Here is a 20,144-nt window from a genome sequence, read left to right as displayed (position 1 = left end):
ACTTTAATTAGTATAAATTCTCACTGTAATATAATTGCATGAAGACATGTATTTTTGTCTATTCTGTTCAGCAGTAGATTTGCAAGACCTAGAAAGATGCTTCCACATCATAGACTCTAGGTAAATATTTATTGAATCAATATTGAATTAATGAGTGAGACAATTTGAAGAAGTGAGTAGTTAACAGTGACTATATAAAAAAAGGAGAGAATTAGGAGGAAAATCCCCTCTGGCTATTTATGGCATTTGTTCACCACTGTGAGTTAAGAATTCACATTAGTGATGTGTGTGTGCCACCCTATGTAAGGTTTAATGGCTGTAAGTTAATTACTTCCCTTGCTAATAAAGCACAAACACCTTTGCATCAAAGAATCAGTGACCTAGTATTTTTCTCCTGTTAATAGCCTTTAGTCCTATTTATTCAGACAGAAACAATTTCAGATTAAGTGTCCTTCATGCTTAACAAATATTTGTCAAATACATGAGTGAAAAATGTATTAGTTTAGTGAGATTCCTTATAAAATATGTACCAAAGTTCTCTCAATAGCAGAAGAGTGTTTTAAGATTACTTACCTAGAGTCATTATCTTATTATTTTAATGAGTTATACTTATACTAGGATGGGGATAAATATTTTCAAAAGTCCCTTCTGAAATTAAAGAAAATTCACAACACAATCTAAAATAATCTTATGATGCCACATTTTTTAAAGAATAAAAATGTTCTTGATTTATTGATGCTGGTCTGGTGATTCTCCTCCAACAATGACAGCTCTTCCTGTCTTCTTACACACCTTCTCTTCTCATCTCTTCCACATAAGGAGTAATGTTCACTGTGTCTCCTTCAGTGAGTTCATTGACTCTTACAATGTACCAGTTACTTAAATTAGATTAACCACACAGATTCATGCAAGCTATATCACCAGTTTTGACCTTTTTCCTGTGTGTGGTTCTGCATTTTTAGTTGCATAATAACTTAAATATGTTTGAAACCAAGTTCCAAATAGAATTTCAAAAACAGTTCCATTATATCCTATAGAATTTATCATTTTTAAATGATTTAATTTTCTTAGTCTCCCAAGCTTAAAACCATATCACGTTTATCCCCTCAATTCCTTTTGCCGTCTACCTGCAAGTACCCACTAAATCCCACTGGTGACTTCCCTAATCTCTTGAATTGGTCTCTTCTGTTCCATTCCCATTATCCCCTCTCTCATTATCTCTCAGCTGAACTATCATAATTGTCACTTAAATGATTTTCAGATTCTCTCTACTTTAATTTTGTCTCTTACTACAGATTAATCTCCCTAATGCACAACTCTAAATACATCATCTTTATAGTCATAAAACCCATTGGCTCCCCATTACTAAGAGGATTAAATATAAACTATTTTATTTGTCATTCATGACCTTTATCTGCATCTTGCATAACATGTACTAATTTACAGCCAAAGTAGTTATTTCCCAAATAAACTCTATTTTTTTCTGCCTATGTTTCTTTGACTATTCCATCTAGAATGTTCCTTTTCCGCAGCTCTTCTCCCATCCTTGTCCATAAAAATAGTCTCATCCGTCAACGTACTGCACAAATGCCACAGCCTTCTTCCAGGAGACTTCTGACTCAGGTTTTCATCATGTTTTGCAGCCTCTCTCTTTTCTGAATATCTGCATTGTGTTAATGCTTCCCACAGAACAGTTATCTCTTGTTTGCTTATATTGTGAAGTTTTGTATACTTATTGGCTCTCCCCTTTAGGACAGAAACCAACTTAAATCTACTCACATTCTTTGATTCCTCATGAATAAAATATGGCACAGTATTTTGTACACTGTAAAGCTTCCTAAGTATGTGTTCAATTAACTTTAAGAGCTCTTTGCAGTAATTCTGAAGAATTAGCTATACCGCTTCTCTGTTGCCTGAAACAGCCATGTTTCAGCCAGATGTTACCTAGGCATTACTGGTTCAGAGAAGGACATTAGAGTCATAGTGTATGGCAGTGTTGACCACGAAAATTTTAAAGATGGACGCCATGTTTTCTGCTTTCTTTATTCACATCTAATAGAAGCTAATATCATGCTATCGTGTTTTGACTAATACATTCTTCTTACATGAATAATTTATATAAATCCCAATATTTGTATTAAAAATTCTTTCCATTATAACAAAGAATTCATTATTTTAAAATCAGCTTGTCAAAGGCTTAAATACCCACAACTGTTTTTTAATACTCTAACAAGAAACAATGAAAATCACAACAAATTTCAGCATCTAAATTTTTATAAACAACTTCTGGGGGGTAAGTGTGCAGAAACCCACATCTCTGACATTTCCTGTCCACAATTTCTTTGTCTTTGCGTTATCCTGCTGCATGTGAGGTGTCTGGTTCATGACAACAGTCCAAGGATGCTGCCCGACCTTTCAGATAAGACTGATCTGCATTCTGTCTACTGTGTTTCATAAAGCAAATGAGTACTTTAGGCATTTTAGATTTTGGAAAACAGAAATTGAACTAACAGTATTTTTAATAGAAGAGTTTAAGAGATAACACATATTACTGTCTTTTTTAATTCAAGTTACAGACTTACTAAATACTTTAAACTATAAAAATTTCAATTTCAGAGCTCTTTGCCATTCCTGATTCCATGCTATGAAGTTGGGGTAGTAGAAAACCATAAAAAATTGAAAATCTCTACAGTTGTACACTGTCACTAAGTGAAGAAAAGTTATTGGATAAAGCATCTCAGTTACCTGTGATGGCTGCAGGACTGGATAGTTTCTACGAAACTCCTGATGTACTGGAAAATGACATCCGCCTACTACGGAGCTGTGGTAGGTAAAACTGCAGGTCTGTGGTGCAAAGTAGAGCTCTCTCTGCCCCTATGGATATCTTGGAAAAGAAGGGATAATTGGGTTAAATAAACATTAATGAATATAACATAGAAGAATAAAGCAGGAACAATTCTACTCTACTCTTGTCTCAAAAATATTCTGTTTCCTTTTTGGCTTCACCCCTAAATAGTTGAATGTACATTGGCAAACCTTTTTTTTTTTAATTTAATTATTTTTCAAGTACAGTTTTCTGTCTTTTACTCCTCAGCCCACCCCTCAGTGCTCCCCACCTCCCTCCCATTTACACCCCCTTAGTTGTTGTCTGTGTCCTTTATACTAGTTCCTGTAAATCCTTCCCCTTTTCCCCTGAAATTCCCTCCCCTCTCCCCTCTAGTCACCGTCACCCTGTTCTCTATTTCAGTGTTATTATTTTTATTTTGCTTGCTTGTTTGTTTTGTTGTTTAGTTTTCTATTAAAGGTGAGACCCTATGGTATTTGTCTTGTAATGCCTGACTTATTTCACTCAGCATAATGCTTTCTAGTTCCACCCAAGCTGTTGCAAAGGGTAGGAGCTCCTTCTTTCTTTCTGCTGCATAGAATTCCATTGTGTATATGTACCATATTTTTTTGATCCATTCATTTACTGACAGGCACCTAGGTTGCTTTCAGCTCTTGGCTATTGTAAATTGTGCTGCTATGAACATTGAGGTGCATAGGTTCTTTTGGATTGGTGTTTTATGGTTCTTAGGACAGGTCTTAGCACCTGTCAAAAGGCAGGTCGATTTTTATTTTTCTGAGAAAATTCCATACTGTTTTCCATAGTGGTTGTACCAGTCTGGATTCCCACCAACTTTTAACTTCTATGGGCCTCAATTTCTTCTCATGCAGAACAAGGAAGGCGAACTAGCACAATCATTATTAGCCCTTCCTGCTTTCTTTCTGTTAGGGAGAAATAGATAGTAAACTTTATTAGAAGTATAATTTCAGATAATGATAAGTGCTACGTAGAAAATAAAGCTAAAAGAGTGACTAGGAGTGAGGAATGACATCTAAGCTGAAACTAGACATGAAAATGGAGGGGAGAGTGAGCTACACAGAGAGAATGGAAAATGCAAAAGCCTAAAGGCAGGAAAAAAGCCATTGTAAGTGCTGGGAGAGTGATGAGAAATGACATTAGGAAGCTGAGTCTATCGTGAAGAGTTTGGGTTTTAGTTTCAGTCCATCGATAAAGGGAAGCCATGATGCGTTTGATGCTAACAAGTGAAATGATCTGATTTAAGACAGCTGCCCATGGTGCTATGGGGAACAGACTATAGGGAAGCAAGGACAGAAGCAGGAAAGGCAGAAGGGCTAGGGCGGTGATATGGAAAAGGGCTTCAGCCACAAGGCAATGGTGAGAAACAATCAGACTTAAAAATAGATTTAGGAGAGAAAAAACATGACTCAATAGATTGGAGATGGAGTGTGAAGGATAAAAGAGGGCTAAAAATGCCTAGTTATCCATTTGATCAAATACATAGTCTTATCTATAGATTTAGCTTATAATGTATGGACTTGACTGTTGGTAATTTAAAACAATTCAGCTGGACAAGTGGCTTGATTTTAGCATAAACATCAAGGTTGCAAATTGAGATTCAGGAGACCTCAGCTTATAGATGGCACTTAAAACCATGAGCCTGGATAAAATCTCAAGTGCTCTCACATTCACCTTTTTATTATCTAGCTGCCGAAAATTGGATCAGGTACATTGAGTAATTCTTATTAAATTACTTGCCATGGCATTTTGAAGTTCTTTGTGCTGATTTAATGAAGTGCTACAGATGGGGAGAGAAGCCATGAAATGGGGTACTGAAAATACATAGTGTTAGTTGTAGCTTAATTTAAGGCTTTGTTACTATACTTTCTAACCATGAAGTATTTTCCAGGCATGTCCCCCAATGTTGTTCTTTGTCAGACTGAAAAGGAAGACACAAGTTTTATCATCTAAATTTACTCCGATTGTGTCCCATTACCATTTATTTTCTGAACTATCCAGAGCCGATTGATTTCCAATTAAGAGCAAAGTTTCCTTTTATTTTAAAACTATTTAATTAATTGTTTTAATTCCAAGCCTAACAGAGGTGCAGGAAAAGCTTCATTTAAAGTTTATTCTTAACAGAAAAAAAAATCGTAGAAAGTAGAAACATAAGCTTTTGTTGTTAACAATAAGTTCTTTCTCTTTTATAATAGAATGTCGTGTTTCATTTTTATTTCTTCTTTTTCATTGGAATTTTTAGATAAACACAAGTCTGCTTTATGTAAACAATAGGAAAGACAAAAGTCTTATTTCTTTAATAGAAAAAAGTTCTTATTAATCAATCAATCAATCAATCAATAATGTGTGTCTCAAACAAAAAAGGGTAGGCCAAAGGATAGAATCAGGAAGTTCACATAATAAGATACATAGATTTAATTTGTATATGCTGTATTTTTAATTTTTCAAATGTTTCTTATTTTAGAATAATCAATTCTAATTTTGAGAAATGTGCCACATAATTCTGTACACTACTGGTCTTTCATTCTGTTTGTTTAGCTACCTAAACTGTTTTTCTGAGTCTGCTTTGATCTCTTAATTGAACTCTAGTTTTAATCCTTATCACCAAAACCCCTTCATATCTAAGCAGAAGAAAAGTGGGGACATGGAGGTAAGAAACATTACTGCCCCTCATTATCGACCACCAATTCTGAATCCTATGTCTCCTTCGACCTTTTGAATATGTTTTCTAAATCTTCTTTTACATAACTCTTATTTTTTCAGTTCTTAATTGATTTAGTTTTTGAATTTTTTTCTGTATTTATTCTTTCAGGTCCTTCTGCATCTCTCTACATAGTAAAAAGGTATAAACTGTTCCTGAAATTACCTAAAGGTAACACATAATTAAGATTACCACTGAACATTAGTTATTTTGAAAACATGCCTTAAAAAAATAGATTAGAAGAGTTTTAGAGAGATTATACCAAGGAAAGAACTCTAAAAATGTCATTTTAGAAATGAAAACTGAGAGTTGAATCTATATAGATGTTGCTGCCAGCAAGTAACAGGAAAATTGCTCTTAGAATAAAAACATGTCTTTGAAGAATCCCTTAAATTGCTCTTAAATACCCAGAAGATAAGCTTTGGAACTCAGGAGCTAAGAACTAAATTATGTTTTCCTCCAAAAGAAAAGCTTGATCAGAGTGAGTCTGTCAATCAGACTAATGTCTAGTTTGGAGAGGAAGCTGAGGCAGTTTCCTGGTGGAGGGCAAGGATTTAATGAAACAATTTCTTCTTCTCTTCACAAAGGCACTCACTTGAATGTTTTTTTTTATCTTTTTTAGTTAAATTCTCCTTTGATTTACTTCTCCTCTTAGCTTTTATATCATCAGATCCAGCTTTGACAATTTCCAACTTTTTACCTGTTTGGTGACTAATATATGTTATTATTGATGTACTAATAGGATTCAACACTCTAGAACAGAGAGAGCAGCTAGTGCATATGGTGATGACAAAAGGCTTTACCAACAGCAGCTGCAAGATCAGGTCCAAGGATGGTCCTCCTGTGAACAGTAACAGGAAGATATGTTGAACCACATATTCTTTCACACCAAAGTAACCAACATCTAACACAGCTGATCCACTGTTACCTGGCACCTCACTTGCAGACCTGGAGAGGCTCTGACTGAGTCATAATCCTGAACTGGACACCTCACTGTGCAGTTGAGGCAGCTGGACACCACCATCCTTGGGTGGACACTATATCTTTGAAGCAGAAGCCACCTTCCCATCAACCCAGCATTTACTTACTTGACGGATCCAGACATTGGCAGCTAGTCTGAAATTCTTGAAGATGCGGTTTTCCTAAAAGGAGAAAGGGACAGTTTGGCTTTAACAGAGCTATTCATCATGTCTCTTCCTCTGAAACTCAGAGTGCAGATGCAGTGCTGCGTGGGTTCCCTGCTTGACAGCAAACATTTGTTCCAGGAAACTCTCAGTCTTTTGTCCCTTTGTCTTCCTCCCACCCCCTTTTTATTTTCAGGGTCAAAGAAAATGAGTTAGCACTTTCTTTGTGAAATATAGTTTTAAGAGGCATAGCTTGATATAACAAACAAAAGAAGCAAAAGCAGTAGTTTCTTTTAGTTTAAAAAGAAATTATTTTTAAAGAAACGGTATCAAATTAAATCTCTACCATCTGACTCTCAGATAATAACCCATCAGGAAAACAGCTTTACCAAAAAAAAAAAAGATTGTTGATCAAGTATGTAGGCTGAAAAACCTTGGGTAAAACACAAAATGTATCCATTTGATACAAAAGAGAAATAGCCATTAACTTGAACTACTTTCTTAAATCAGAAGAACCAATTCTCCCATCAAAGTGCATTCTACTACAAAAACAGAAAAGTGGATTTTTTGGAAATATTTGATAAATTAAAGAGACAAATCTGATTTCAACCAAGGCAAGAAATGTTTTATTATAACTTTGTGTATATCCATTATGTACATTCCCAACATTTACATACTTAAAAATATACTTATTTGAAATTTACCCCAGGTTTACACACACACCAGCACATAAAAACGTAGACAACTTACATACTCAGATTGTAAAACATCATTTGAAAATAAAATTTAAAACTCTGAATTTTCAGAGAATCAATAATAGTAAGGGATTAAATCTTTCCATCAGTAAAATCTACAAGATCTCATTTGATGCTCAGCTTTTAGAGTTTTGACAGTTGAACTGTTCCTTTGCCCACCTAAGCCATTTCAGTTACAGTGGCTATCCCCAAATTTAATGGCTTAAAATAATAATACTCATTTATCTCACAATTTCTGCGGGTGAGGATTTCAGAAGAGGAGAGGCTGTGTGGTTCTGAGTCAAAGTGTCTCCTAAAGTTGCAGTCAGATGGCTGTGGCTTGGTCATCTCCCAGGTTTCTGTAAGTGCATACCATGCATCTGATCTGGGAGACTCCAACAGGTGGGTACAGAAACAGCTAGGCTCCTAGGCATCTGTCTGTATATTCTGTCCACATGATCCCTTCAGCATGGCTGCTTCAGGGCAGGCAGATCTCTTACACACTCACTCAGGACTCCCAAGGTGTGTGTTCAGAGAAGGAGGGAGCCATACAGAATCTGCTTCAGCTTTTATGGCCTTGCCTTTTATCACCTTTGGTGATAGGGTCAGCTAAAAATTTCTTCTGAGGTTCAAGGGAAAAGGAACATAGATGTCACTACTTAATAGAGGAGGTTCAATATCATATTGTAAGAAGGTAGCATGGCTGACATACTGATGAGTTCAACCTCAATATGCTCTGCTGAACCAATGAAAGTCCGACGGACCCTCACTCAGATCTTTTCCTGTACAACGACGTGTAAGATAATAAGATAAGAGATATGGGCTCACATGACAGTTTTCCATATTTAATTGTACCCTTCCCATTTATATCTTGAGCTCTTATGTTCCCTAATTTTTTTTTGGTTCAACAGATACCTATCGGATGCCTCACTGCAGTAAGCAGTATTCAAGGTGGTGAGAGGAAGTTGTAGGCACAAAGACAGCGCTGGTCCTCACTGAACACATTGCGTATGTACACACTCAAACTGTATTTTAATAGTTTGTGTGCAAGACAAGTCTTCAACATAAACAGCACGTTCCAATTTTAAAGTAGGAACTCATAAAAAGTTAAGCATTATATGACTCTAATAAGAAAGAAAACTGGACAGCACCATTTGAGTTCAAAGACAGGTAACAGAAGATAGACTGATTTTCTTTGTGATTTAGAAATTTTGAAATAATCCAAACATGTTCTAAAGAGAACAAAGAGAAGTTTTTGGACCACAGCATCAACATTCTAAAAGACCCTTAGGTCAGTTCTCTAAAGGCAACTTATTGGAAACAGCATACTCATTGAATTATGTGAATGTAAACCTCACCTAAGTGTTTTGGTGTATAACCTGTAGGTTTGTGTGTGTGTGTGTGTGTGTGTGTGTGTGTGTGTGTGTGTGTGTGTGTAAGTTTGCCCATTACCCTAGATCATTTTTTGAGGTCAGAACAGCAAGAACACTGCCAGAAGATGGTATTTATTGCATAAAAATAAGGTAAAATTATATGACACAACCTCAGCTAATTATTATAAAAAATAGTTTTCAAAAAATCTGAGGACAAAGTCATCTTTTTGGTTTTACATTCTGGTGTATAATCTTAACAAAACAAGTCATAAAATCTCAGTGTTTATAGGAGCTTTAAAAATTACCTAGTTCCCAGCCTTCTCCCATGTTTTGATTCACTCCACAGACTGTCTCACAAAGTCATCCAGTTTCTCCTTAAATCCAGTGAAAGGGCAGCAAAGCATGGCTGCCTGTGTCTGGCAGCATGAAATACATATTTCATTTTTGGTGTCTTTGCAAATACACCAGTTTTCTTTATTTGTAAATTATGTATTGAAAAATCTGCCTATTCACAAAAAAGTATGTGACCCCTCAAATTAGTACTTATAGCATTTCCACAGTCTTTTATGGACATGAGTAAAGTGGCAAAAAATTGAATTTCAGGATGTGCACATTCCCAGCCGAGGGACAAGGTGACACTCCATCTTCTTGTTTCAAATTTTATACTGTACACATGTCCTCTGGGGCATCTGTTTAGTGCCATGCTATTGGCATTTTTGTGTTTTTTGTGGGTGGTGGTGGCAGCGGCGATTTTGTTTGAGATAGCTCCAAGCTTAATGCCAAAGGGCTGTCTGGTGTTCGTGAGTGCAGGAACGCTGAGCTGGACCTTATGGAAGAAAATACATTGGGTAATACTTGTTTAGGCATGAGTTGTAGACCTGTTGGACATGAATTTAGTGTTAATGAATCAATAATATATATTAAATTATATATCTTTAAATAGAAATACACACAAAACAGAGTTATATATTAATCAGTTAACAAAAAGGCATTAATAGGGCCTTGCAGGAACCTAACCCTATCTTCCTCATAGGAGGAAAAAGTCAATATTCACTAATTCTGTCTTTGTGGCAACATCATAGAACATAATGCCTATGAATAATAAGAACTGACTGCACAAACAAGCATGCTACAAACACCCAGTATGAGTGAGAATTGAGCTTTCCTTTCAATTGTGTATGTTGTATTCTCAAATGACAATTTTGAACCTTTGATTCTCACTATAGAGAAAATGTATTTTATGGTGTCACTTCTAATGTGGTCTGAGAAAATGTTAAATAATTACAAATCAGCCCTGGCTGGTGTGGCTCAGTGGATGGAGTGCCGGCTTGTGAACCAAAGGGTTGCTGGTTTGATTACCAATCAGGGCACATGCCTGGGTTGTGGGCCAAGTCCCCAGTAGAGAGCATGTGAGAGGTAACCACACATTGATGTTTATCTCCTCTTTCTCTCTCCCTTCCCTTCTCTAAAAAGAAATAAGTAAAATCCAAAGAAGAAAGAAAGAAAGAAAGAAAGAAAGAAAGAAAGAAAGAAAGAAAGAAAAGAAAAGAAAAGAAAAGAAAAGAAAAGAAAAGAAAAGAAAAGAAAAGAAAAGAAAAGAAAAGAAAAGAAAAGAAAGAAGGAAGGAAGGAAGGAAGGAAGGAAGGAAGGAAGGAAGGAAGGAAGGAAGGAAGAGAAAGAAAGACACCTGTCTTTTCCCCCTTTTGTAAATAAAATCTCTCCAGGAGCCGTACAACTGTAAATCTCAACTTTTAAGACCCAACTACCTAGAGAGGTCTCTAACTTCGAGAGCTCCTTCCCATTTTGACATGTAAACCCCTACTGAGGTAGCCCTCCAATCTTCCAGGTACATTGGGGCTTAACCTAGTGACCTGGTGAAGGCTCTAACCAGGTGGTCTTGAAACACAAAACAAATCTGAGAAATTAATTTGGCAAATGACTACAGAACTAATTTTTATATGTGAAGATGCTTTTACATTCTAAGAGAATAGAAAACAAACACTCCCTAACTTTATAGCATTTAAGTTTCTGTGGCTCAGGAGGCTAGAGCAGGAGCATTGAGAAATTCAGGGAGGCTAGCTGTATTTGTCCCCAATTACTATGGTCTAGCCTTGCCTGAACAGTAAAAGAGGTAGAAGTCAGAAGAATTTGACAAAGGAGAGTCTACTTAAATGAAAATGAAACAGAAAACTGAAAAGGTAGCCTGCATATATGTTTTTGGGGACTGAGAGCACTTGGCCAAGGGTTTGACTTTGTATTCATTCAAATCCGTCACAACAGTTTTGGAGGCCTTGTTATCCAAAGGTGTCTACATTTTCTAACACATGCCCAATACATTCTAGTGTGAGGAGGGCTCAAAGCAGTAGTGAGCCTGTAGTGAGGAAAAGAAATTTCCTTGGAATAAATTTTAAAAAAATGACATAGTCTCTAGAAGAGGCTGTGGATTCTGACCCCTTGAAGTCTGACACAATCATAGCAACGTAACTTAAAGTAACTGACCACCTGGACCTCGCAGGGTATGCCCTAGAGGGACAGACATGTCCCCAGGCTTGGCTTCTACTGTCACCGTCACTGCAGTCTCCTCTAGTGATGACCTCTAGCAGTTGTCATTCAGAGTGACTGTAAATCGGACTTGATATCTAAAAGACCAAGAGAAATTTTAAATTTTTCCCTTAAAAGACTAAAGTAAGGTTTTGTAAAAGTAAAGTAAGGTTTAAACTGAGGTTATGCTATTACTTTATTAAGTGAAATTGAATGGAGGTTGAAATATCAGCTGTAAAATCTTTAAAAATGTAAATCCTAATCCAGCTTTAAAGGGGGAGTCTGAGATTCTCTTGAGAAAACAGTTTTATGAATGCAAATCTTTTGTGCTCAGTGTGCCAAAGATTCCTCCTGCTAGAAACATGAAGCCTGGCAGAACGGAAAATAAAATAACGTGAATTTCTATCCATGGCTTTTGTCTTTTCTTCTTGAATTTAGTTCATCAGCACAGAGTCACAGGGTCACTTTTAACGCCTTAACATTGCACCTTGAAATTGGACTTGCTGATGGAAATGACAAAAATAATGTATTTCTCTTGTGAAATCTATATCCTCAAAAATTGAGGTAAATAAACAGGAACTGTATTTTTATAATAATTGTTCATATTATTATGGCATTTCAGAAGATACTTGTTTTTTCCTCACCTGTAATTTAGTGTGACATCGGGGAATGACTATCCGAAGTGTGCCACATATAATTTTCCAGCTCTTAGTAGTGTGTAATTAAAGTATTTGTAGGCAATGTGAGTTTAATTGATGTGTAAATAATATGCTTGTGGATGATAATAAGCACATACTAATTTCCATATCAAAAATTGAAAAGTAAATAAGAAGGTTTCTGTTTCCTTGTCTTTTGACAGAGTCTCTTTCACTGGCGTAACAATCGTGCTCATAATTATGTTATCAGGATGGGTTTGGCTCAGAATATGAGTATCATAGCCTTGATAAAGATCCAAATGCTAAGTGATATGTTGAAAACTGAGTAGGAGGCAAGCTTAAACAGAAGACAAAAACAGAGAAATGGATGAGAGTTAGGGAGTGTAGAGGCAAAAAATGAGAAATTATTTACGGAAGAAGTATTCTTTTGATGTTCAGTGGTTGAGCGATGCTACAGCACCCCTCTGCCTCCTTCCCCACCCAATGTCACAGTGATTAAGAGCTTCTGTGGCGTGCGTAGACCTCAATTTAAATATTCATCTATCATTTGATAGTATATAAGGTCTGTCCAGAAAAAGTCCAACTGTTGTCAATATAATGAGAACAGTCTGAATGATGATGTAACCTGGCAGCCAAGGAGAGTGGACTGGAATGCATGTGTGTGAACAATGACGACTTCACTGTACTCATTAGTGGTGGTGGTAGATGCTATGGAGTGAGCATGTGTACTGTGTGCCCATCACATTCAAAATGACTGCGTGAGTAGATCAACAAATTTGCATTAAATTTTGAGTTAAGCTTGAATATTCCTCAGTCGAAACTATTTTGATGAATCAGAAGGCTGCAGCTATGGGCAACTGATGATTGGCAGCTTCGTCACAACAACACAACCACTTAGGTATTATGTCTCCTGCAGAGTTTTCTGGCAAAATATCAAATCATCCAGGTGACTCAGCTCCCTTACAGCCCAGATTTGGCACCTTGTAACTTCTGGCTTTTCCCAAAACTAAAATTACCTTTGAAAGAGATGGCGTATCAGACCATCTCTGAGATTCAGGAAGATATGACATGGCAGCTTATGGTGATTGGGAGAACTGTGTGAGGTCCCGAGGTGCCTACTTTGAAGGGGATGGAGGTGTCATTGTCCTTATGGACAATGTTGCTTGCATGTTGTATTTTTTTCAATAAATGTCTATTTTTCACAAGACGTGGCTGGATACTTTCTGGACAGACCTTGTATGTCCTAGGACACACTTGGGTACTCTTTAAACTATAGATTTGTTAATATGTGAAGAAGCATGGTCTTTCTTTCTCTCACTCCTTGACAGCTCATTTGCTTGGAAATCCTTGTCAGCAAATCCTACTGGCTCTACCTTCAAAGTATGCCCATGCTGCTCTAAGTCCCCGCTGTCCCTGTCCACACATTGCAATGTGCAGCTCCTTTGCCTCCTGCTTCCAATCTTGTGTCCTGTGGTCTGTTCTCAATGTGGAAGCCACAGCAAACCTTTGAAAATATGGCAGATTGTGTTACAATTATCCTCTAAATCCTCCAGAGACTCCCTTTCTCATTCAGAGTAAAAGCCGAGGTACTTCAAGAGGCTGGGAGAGCTCTATGCGCTCCAGCCCCCCAGTGACCTGTCCAGGTTAGGGTCTCTCACTGCTGTGCTCCAGCCGCTCTGATGGTTTGGCTATTCCCCAAACCCAGGAGGCAAACTCCTGCCTGAGGACCATGCTTCCCCCGGGTATCTCAAACTTTTACTTAAACACTAACTTCTCAATGAGGCCTGCACTGATGACCCTATTCAAGATGACCACTTCTGCCTCTCCCTCTTTCTCAGTTCCATCCTTTCCTCACAGCAGTACAACTTTTAAGAAAGATACTATGCAATTTGTTTATTACGTTCCTTTTAAAATTATCTCTCTATAACCCTGTAGGATATAAATTTAACAAAGGCAGGAATTTTGCTCTGTTTTGTTCACTGATGTATATCAACTCCTTAGAACAGGGCATTAGTATTTCTTAGATAAATAATTACCTATGCCATAGTGTTGTTTTAAGATTGTATCAATAGTTTAATAGTGCTACTATATATTCTTGCCTAAATAGTTCTAAACTTTCCTATTTATGAAATGTCACCAGTTCTCCTGGTATTCTCAAGTATAAGAAAGAAACATAAAAAGACAGCATGTAACAATTGTTTCAAAAAGATTACAATGAGATATATTTTTAGCTTCGTTACTATGTTTTCTTGCTTTCAGACCTAGGGCCCTCAGCCTCCCACTCATACAGTTTTATTAGATGCATTTTGGCTAATCCTTTGCAGTACTGACTGTTAACCGAATATCCTGAAGAGATTCAGCCTCTGTAGAAACAATAACAACACACACACACACACACACACACACACACACACAAAATCAGGAGAAACAGTCAGATTTAAGATCAAGTGAGTAAAGGAGGATCAGCAACAGCACTAAGAGATAACAAAACATACTGAGAACTAAATAATGTTTCCACCTCAGTTAACCCATTAACGGCTTAGTTAACTGCATGACATCTAGGAAAATAATGAATTATGAATACCTCCTTGCACTGTAGTAAAACATACATTATAGATAATGCATGAGAGTCCCAAAATTCAGCACTTAATTTCTCAATAAACATTAGTTGCTTTTGAATATTAAAACCATGTATGCTATACTTTACAGTTTAACATTACAATTCTCCCATGCTTTTAATTTTTATTTTCTCTAAAACAATAAAATATTAATTTAACCTCTCCAGTAAATTTTCCTCTTGAGAAGGCATGTACAGATTATTATATATACATCAATATATTGTCATTCTATGACTCATCTCGGACTCAGTGTCCTGGATGTTTAAACCCGATTCTAGGCTCTGCACCCATGCAGTCCTCAGAGCTACGCAGATGCCTCCAGAAACACAGTCTAAAGTGGCCCACTCGTCTGTCTCAAGTGTAATTACAATTTTTCATTAAATTTCAAGTCTTAGTCTTCCTTCTCTGGGAGGCCTTCAATGTACTCATAAAATCAAAACCCATTTCTTTTCTTATTCACTCTATTTGAAATGATTGTGATATGTATGTGTGTGCACACTCACACAAAGATTGAAAGGTTCAGAAGGCGGATGCTCAGTCCACTGAGCCACACCACCCAGGGCTGACTGAGAAGTTAAAAAAAAGTATCTACCTAAATTATCCTTGAGGGCAACTTAAAAATATATCATATATATATGTATATGTATATATTTATATGGCTATAGACCTTAAATGAAAAATGTAATGGATGTTACAGGAAATTATTTCTAAATCCACCAATTCTTGCTTCCATTCCTTTTTCATAATCATTTTTGTTTCCATAAATTACATTTTACCAGATAAATTTTAGCCTTTTTAAGTTCTCATAACATGTTTATCACTTGGGAAGTTTGCCACTTTTGCAAATTGATGACTTATTTGACCCCAGGGCACTGAGGTCCAGAGTTTTGTCTTAATAAAGATTCCTTCTAACAATGTGATGTTTCGGAGTCTATCATCATTACTCACAAACTGTACAAAAGTAGTTGTCATAACAACCAGAGCTTAGTGGCTCAGTGTTCCAGATATTCAGATTTAATTTTTACAGCTGAGCAATATCATCTCATTGTATTGCTTTAAACCACCTGTGAAATAAATAAAGTGTTTACTTTGAGCATTAAAATGAATGCTTAAGGAACTTTCCTGTAATCTGTACAATTCTGTACAGATTGATGAATTGTACATAATCTGTACCATTCATATATGTACATCTCTCTATACAAATATGTTTATCAGTGTTACAGCCATAATATGTGTGCAAATATGTGCTCTATTTCTGAATGACCCAACATGTTCCCCACATATCTATGAACTTCAATCCTGCCCGTCCTTCGAGACCAAAGCTTGACAAAATTGTCTTGGACACACCAGAGTCCCAGCTCTCCAAAGCTGTCAGAGCTCTGAGTCTCACTTCCAGCACATACTCTTATTCTAACTGGTACCTGAATTGTATAGAGACAGCTACCTTAATCCTAGGTTTCTTTCTGTACTCCTAAAAGATGGGAAGTACCGCCTTACTTTCCTTAGTGTTTCTCTCAAAGACCACTACAACACCTTAGAACAGAGGACTTAAATATATATTAGGTGGTAGGAATGTACCTCTGTCAAGCAACTTCTTGGGCAGACCACATAGAGTTCTGCTTTGATGGAATAGTGACACTGTATGAGTATACGTGAATGGGATTGCTTTCAACTTTAGAGTTCAACATTCATCTTATTAAATATTAAAATGAGCTCTCTGTAGAGTACTGCCTCTTACTGTCAGTTGATTAACTGCACTATAAAGTTATTTTATAATGCCAGAGAAAGTGTTAAGTATTCAAGACATCAAAAGACTTTACCAGAGGTATTAGAATGTAAAGGCCTTAAGATTTTAAGACCAGAATTAAATTAACTGTAAAGACAGAGAAGCCAAAATACTTTTAACACTGGCTTGCCTTTAGAAGGAGTTTCTGTTCTCATTTCTTTTTGAAATGACACTGTATGATACAGCTACTATATCTTGCACATGTCCCTGATATAATAGAATTGCTAAAGCAGCTAATGCACAAATATAATAAGTGTAATACTGAAACAAAACAATTAGGGGCAATTGGAAGTGTTCTTTTCCTGCATTTTATTTTCAAATATCTTATATCGAATATTTCACCCTTTTATTTTTAATGTTCCAACCCTGATTGAACCCTTATATTCCTATTCCTAAATGATCTCTTTCTGGTTATTCTTCTACTCTTCTTACTAGGCCTCCAGGCAGGTGTGACACATTAATATTGCTCCTGTCACCCACAGGCTCAAAACTGTAATGGGTTGTAGCCCCAGCATCAGTCCTGGCCCTCACATCAATCCTGGCCGATCCCACAACCTTTTCTCTTTGCCACATCTCTATCTAATCTCATCCTAACTTCAGCCTCGACTAAGCCAAGGACCTCTTCACACTTCATGAAGTTCTACTTATTTTCATATCTTCAACTATGTTCTACTCTTCTGTATGCTGGGAGTGGTCTTAAATTCACTTCCACAAACACTGAGTACACACTGTTTACCAGGTAAACAGTACCAGGTACCAGTACCTAGTACCAGTGCTAGGTACAAGAGACACAAAAAGTAATTATGCAGCAGTTGCCTTTAAGGATACTTTAGTCCTTACTCTTTCTTTGTCAATCTTTTTTTATCTTTGTGTGCTACTTAAGATACTTCTGAGAAGAAAATTTTCTGGTTCCTCACCTGATGCTGCTAATTCTTTTACTCTGTATAAACTCCATCTTTCATAGCTCTTCAATTGTATTATGTCGTCAGAAAACTCTTAGGTCCTATTTTCTCTGAGAAGTGTTTTGAAAAAACTAGAGCTGATATTAATATTCATGTTTTCTAAAATAATACCTCTTAATAGGTGCATCTAAGGCATCTTTATTTTTTAAGCTTTAATATACAAAAATGACATGCACTATAAAGTTCTAGAAGAGACTAATCTATGATGAAAATAATCAGAAAAGTTGTTGTCTCTGAAAGATGCAGCAGGGACTGGCTGAGAAAGGGCATGAGGCTACTTATACAGTTAAGGTAAAGTTCTCTATTTTAACAGGAATTTGTACTATCCCAGTATATGTATTTATCTAAACTCATTAAATAGTCTCAAAAGTTTTGTCCATTTCACTGAATGCAAATTTTACCTTTTTACATCTTCGTTTTGTATTTCTTTCACAGCTGTTTTAAGCCTTTCCTTCAGTTCCTTCATTAAATTTCTGACAATTCTATCCTTCCTTAGATGTCTCGTAATTTCAAAGATCAAGGTGTCTTCTTCCCTATTTGAATCAGCTATTGTTTGATCATCTATTTTTTTATTGTTTCAAAGCTCCCCGAGGGCCAATTTCTGTTCCAAGTTTTTGAATTTTTAATTCAAGGTGTCTTGTTTTCCTTCAATATTTGCAAATGTTAAGGATATTTAATTCACACTGAATTGTGTTAAGATTTCTTTTGCTCCAAAGATAGTGTTTGCGGGGATGGGGCAGAATTTTCATCAGCTGAACTCTTGTTTTCTTCTTATAGTAACTTTGTGTGAAAGCCATCTGTCATATGCTATTAACTTGGAAATGTAACTCTGCTGTACTAGTAACCCAATTAAATGTAACCAAAGTGAGAGTTTGAGGAGGCTAACTAGGTTTTTAAGTTAGAAAAAATTCTCTTTTTGTGAGATGGTTACTATTTCTTTAACAAATGTTTTGATGGGACAGGGCTTGCTGCATCCTCTGAATCTGTGACTCTTTGTTTTTACAGGAACTTTAATTGCCCTTTCTTTTTTCTTCATTTACCAGCAAGTCTCCATGGGTACACCTCCCTGATACTTGCAGTTTACTCAGCAGTGGTGCCATTGGATTCTGCTCATTTTCAAGTCAGGGTAACAGTGCTCCATTCTGAAAGGTCTCAAGCTGAGTGCAACTGGCTTTTGAGTGACTTTATCTGTATCCCAACATCCCCAGGCTCCTTACCTCCAGCCCTCATGCATGTCTCCTCTGCCCTCACTCCCCCTGTGCTAAGTCTTTCCTGGGCTATAGGCTCTACACATGATTTTGCTGGTCTGAATGCTTATTTTCCTACTTACATGTAACTTAAAATCTGTTTTTTAGTTTTTAGGGTTTCTAAACACAATTTTAGTGTACGTGTGTGTATGTATGTGTAGGCTTTCCTATACCAACGAGCAATTCTGGGATACCAGAAAGCTGAGAATTCAACTCAATTCTGATACCATCTACCTACAGGTAGCATCAGTTCCAGAGGTAAAGGGCTCAGACCCATAAGACCGCCCTCCACTTCAGATGCTAATTGCAAGCCCAGGTTGTTAGATGTGCTTCTGACCCACTGGCTATAATTTGAAGGCTCCAATGACTCCCTCCAATATAGGGTGCTATTTGCCTGTCCAGGTTATTACCTTTACTTCTGACCAGCTGGCTGTACATCACAGGCTCTCATGAACGTCTCTTTGGTTTGACTAATGTGCTACAATGGCACACAGGACTCAGGAAACACGTTTACTCACTAGATTATTGTTCTGGTTCCCCAGCCTGGAAACTCTCTGACCCCGTCCTTTTTGTTTTTCTTTAAAGGCTCCATTGCATAGATATGATTCATTGTCTCCTTGGCCATTGGTAGTTGATGCCACCTCTATCCCTTCTCCCCTCCCCAGAAATCAAGGGGTGGGAGTGAAAGTTCCAACCTTCTATTAAAGGTTGGTTCCCCTGACAACCAGCCCCCATCCTTTGGTGCTTTCTAAAATGTCACTGTCATGAACACAAATCCAGTTCTGGTAGAAAGGGGCTTGTTATGAGTCACGAGACACCCATTTCACCTTCATGACTCTAAAGTCTTTTCATTAACTCTGAGAAAAGCAGACCAAATATTATGCTGCCCTTACTCTTATTGCTCAAAAAATTAGCAATGTTTTGGGAGCTGAGCTAGGAACTGTGGTGAAGAGCAAATATGCATGAGAAACGTATTTTGGTCATCTGAATGACTATATATATTTCTTCTAAATTACATCAGACTTAGTCACATTATAGGCATAGATTATGGGTGAATTTGCTTTCCCTACCAATCAGTAAGATTTGGGGGAGAACATGTGGGGAATTTTAGATTTAGGAGGAGTCTCAGTCCACTCAGGCTGCTATAACAGAGGACCACAGACTGGACGGCTTGTAAACAACAGAAATTTCTCAGTGTGGAGGCTGGAGAGTCCAAGATCAAGTCACTGGGCAGGTTTGGTGTCTGATGAGGAAGCTCTCAGGGATCCCTTTTATAAGGGTACTAATTCTTTAAAAAATTTTTTTAAACAGCTTTATTAAGATATAGTTCACATACCATCTATTTCACCCATTTAAAGTACACGATTCGGCAGTTTTAGTACATTCCCACATGTTGCCAACCATCACCATAGTCAGTTTTAGAACTTTTCCCATCACCACAAAAAGAAGCTCTGCACTGCTCACCGTCACCTTCCTGTCTTCCTCACCTTCCTCCAGCCTCAGGCAACCGGTAATCAGCTTTGTATTTCTATAGAATCCCCT

The 20,144-nt window shown here is 37.0% G+C and overlaps 1 long non-coding RNA gene across 2 annotated transcripts in view; it reads right to left on the bottom strand.

Moving 5' to 3' along the window:
- Positions 1 to 20,144, bottom strand: part of LOC119052753 (uncharacterized) — a 30,091-nt gene that overhangs the window by 7,553 nt on the left and 2,394 nt on the right. For both annotated transcript variants that reach the window (XR_008391461.1, XR_008391462.1), the window contains exons 2-4: positions 6,650 to 6,703; positions 6,365 to 6,402; positions 2,746 to 2,884 (exon numbers count right to left, since the gene is read on the bottom strand). This is a non-coding gene — a long non-coding RNA (uncharacterized LOC119052753). The remainder of the gene's footprint in view (positions 1 to 2,745; positions 2,885 to 6,364; positions 6,403 to 6,649; positions 6,704 to 20,144) is intronic.

Source organism: Artibeus jamaicensis, unplaced genomic scaffold (assembly GCF_021234435.1).
Source record: "Artibeus jamaicensis isolate MK-2021 breed Jamaican fruit bat unplaced genomic scaffold, CSHL_Jam_final contig_373, whole genome shotgun sequence".
NCBI lineage: Eukaryota > Metazoa > Chordata > Mammalia > Chiroptera > Phyllostomidae > Artibeus > Artibeus jamaicensis.
Note: the sequence above shows the minus strand (reverse complement) of the source record. Positions and strands in the feature narration are given on the sequence as shown.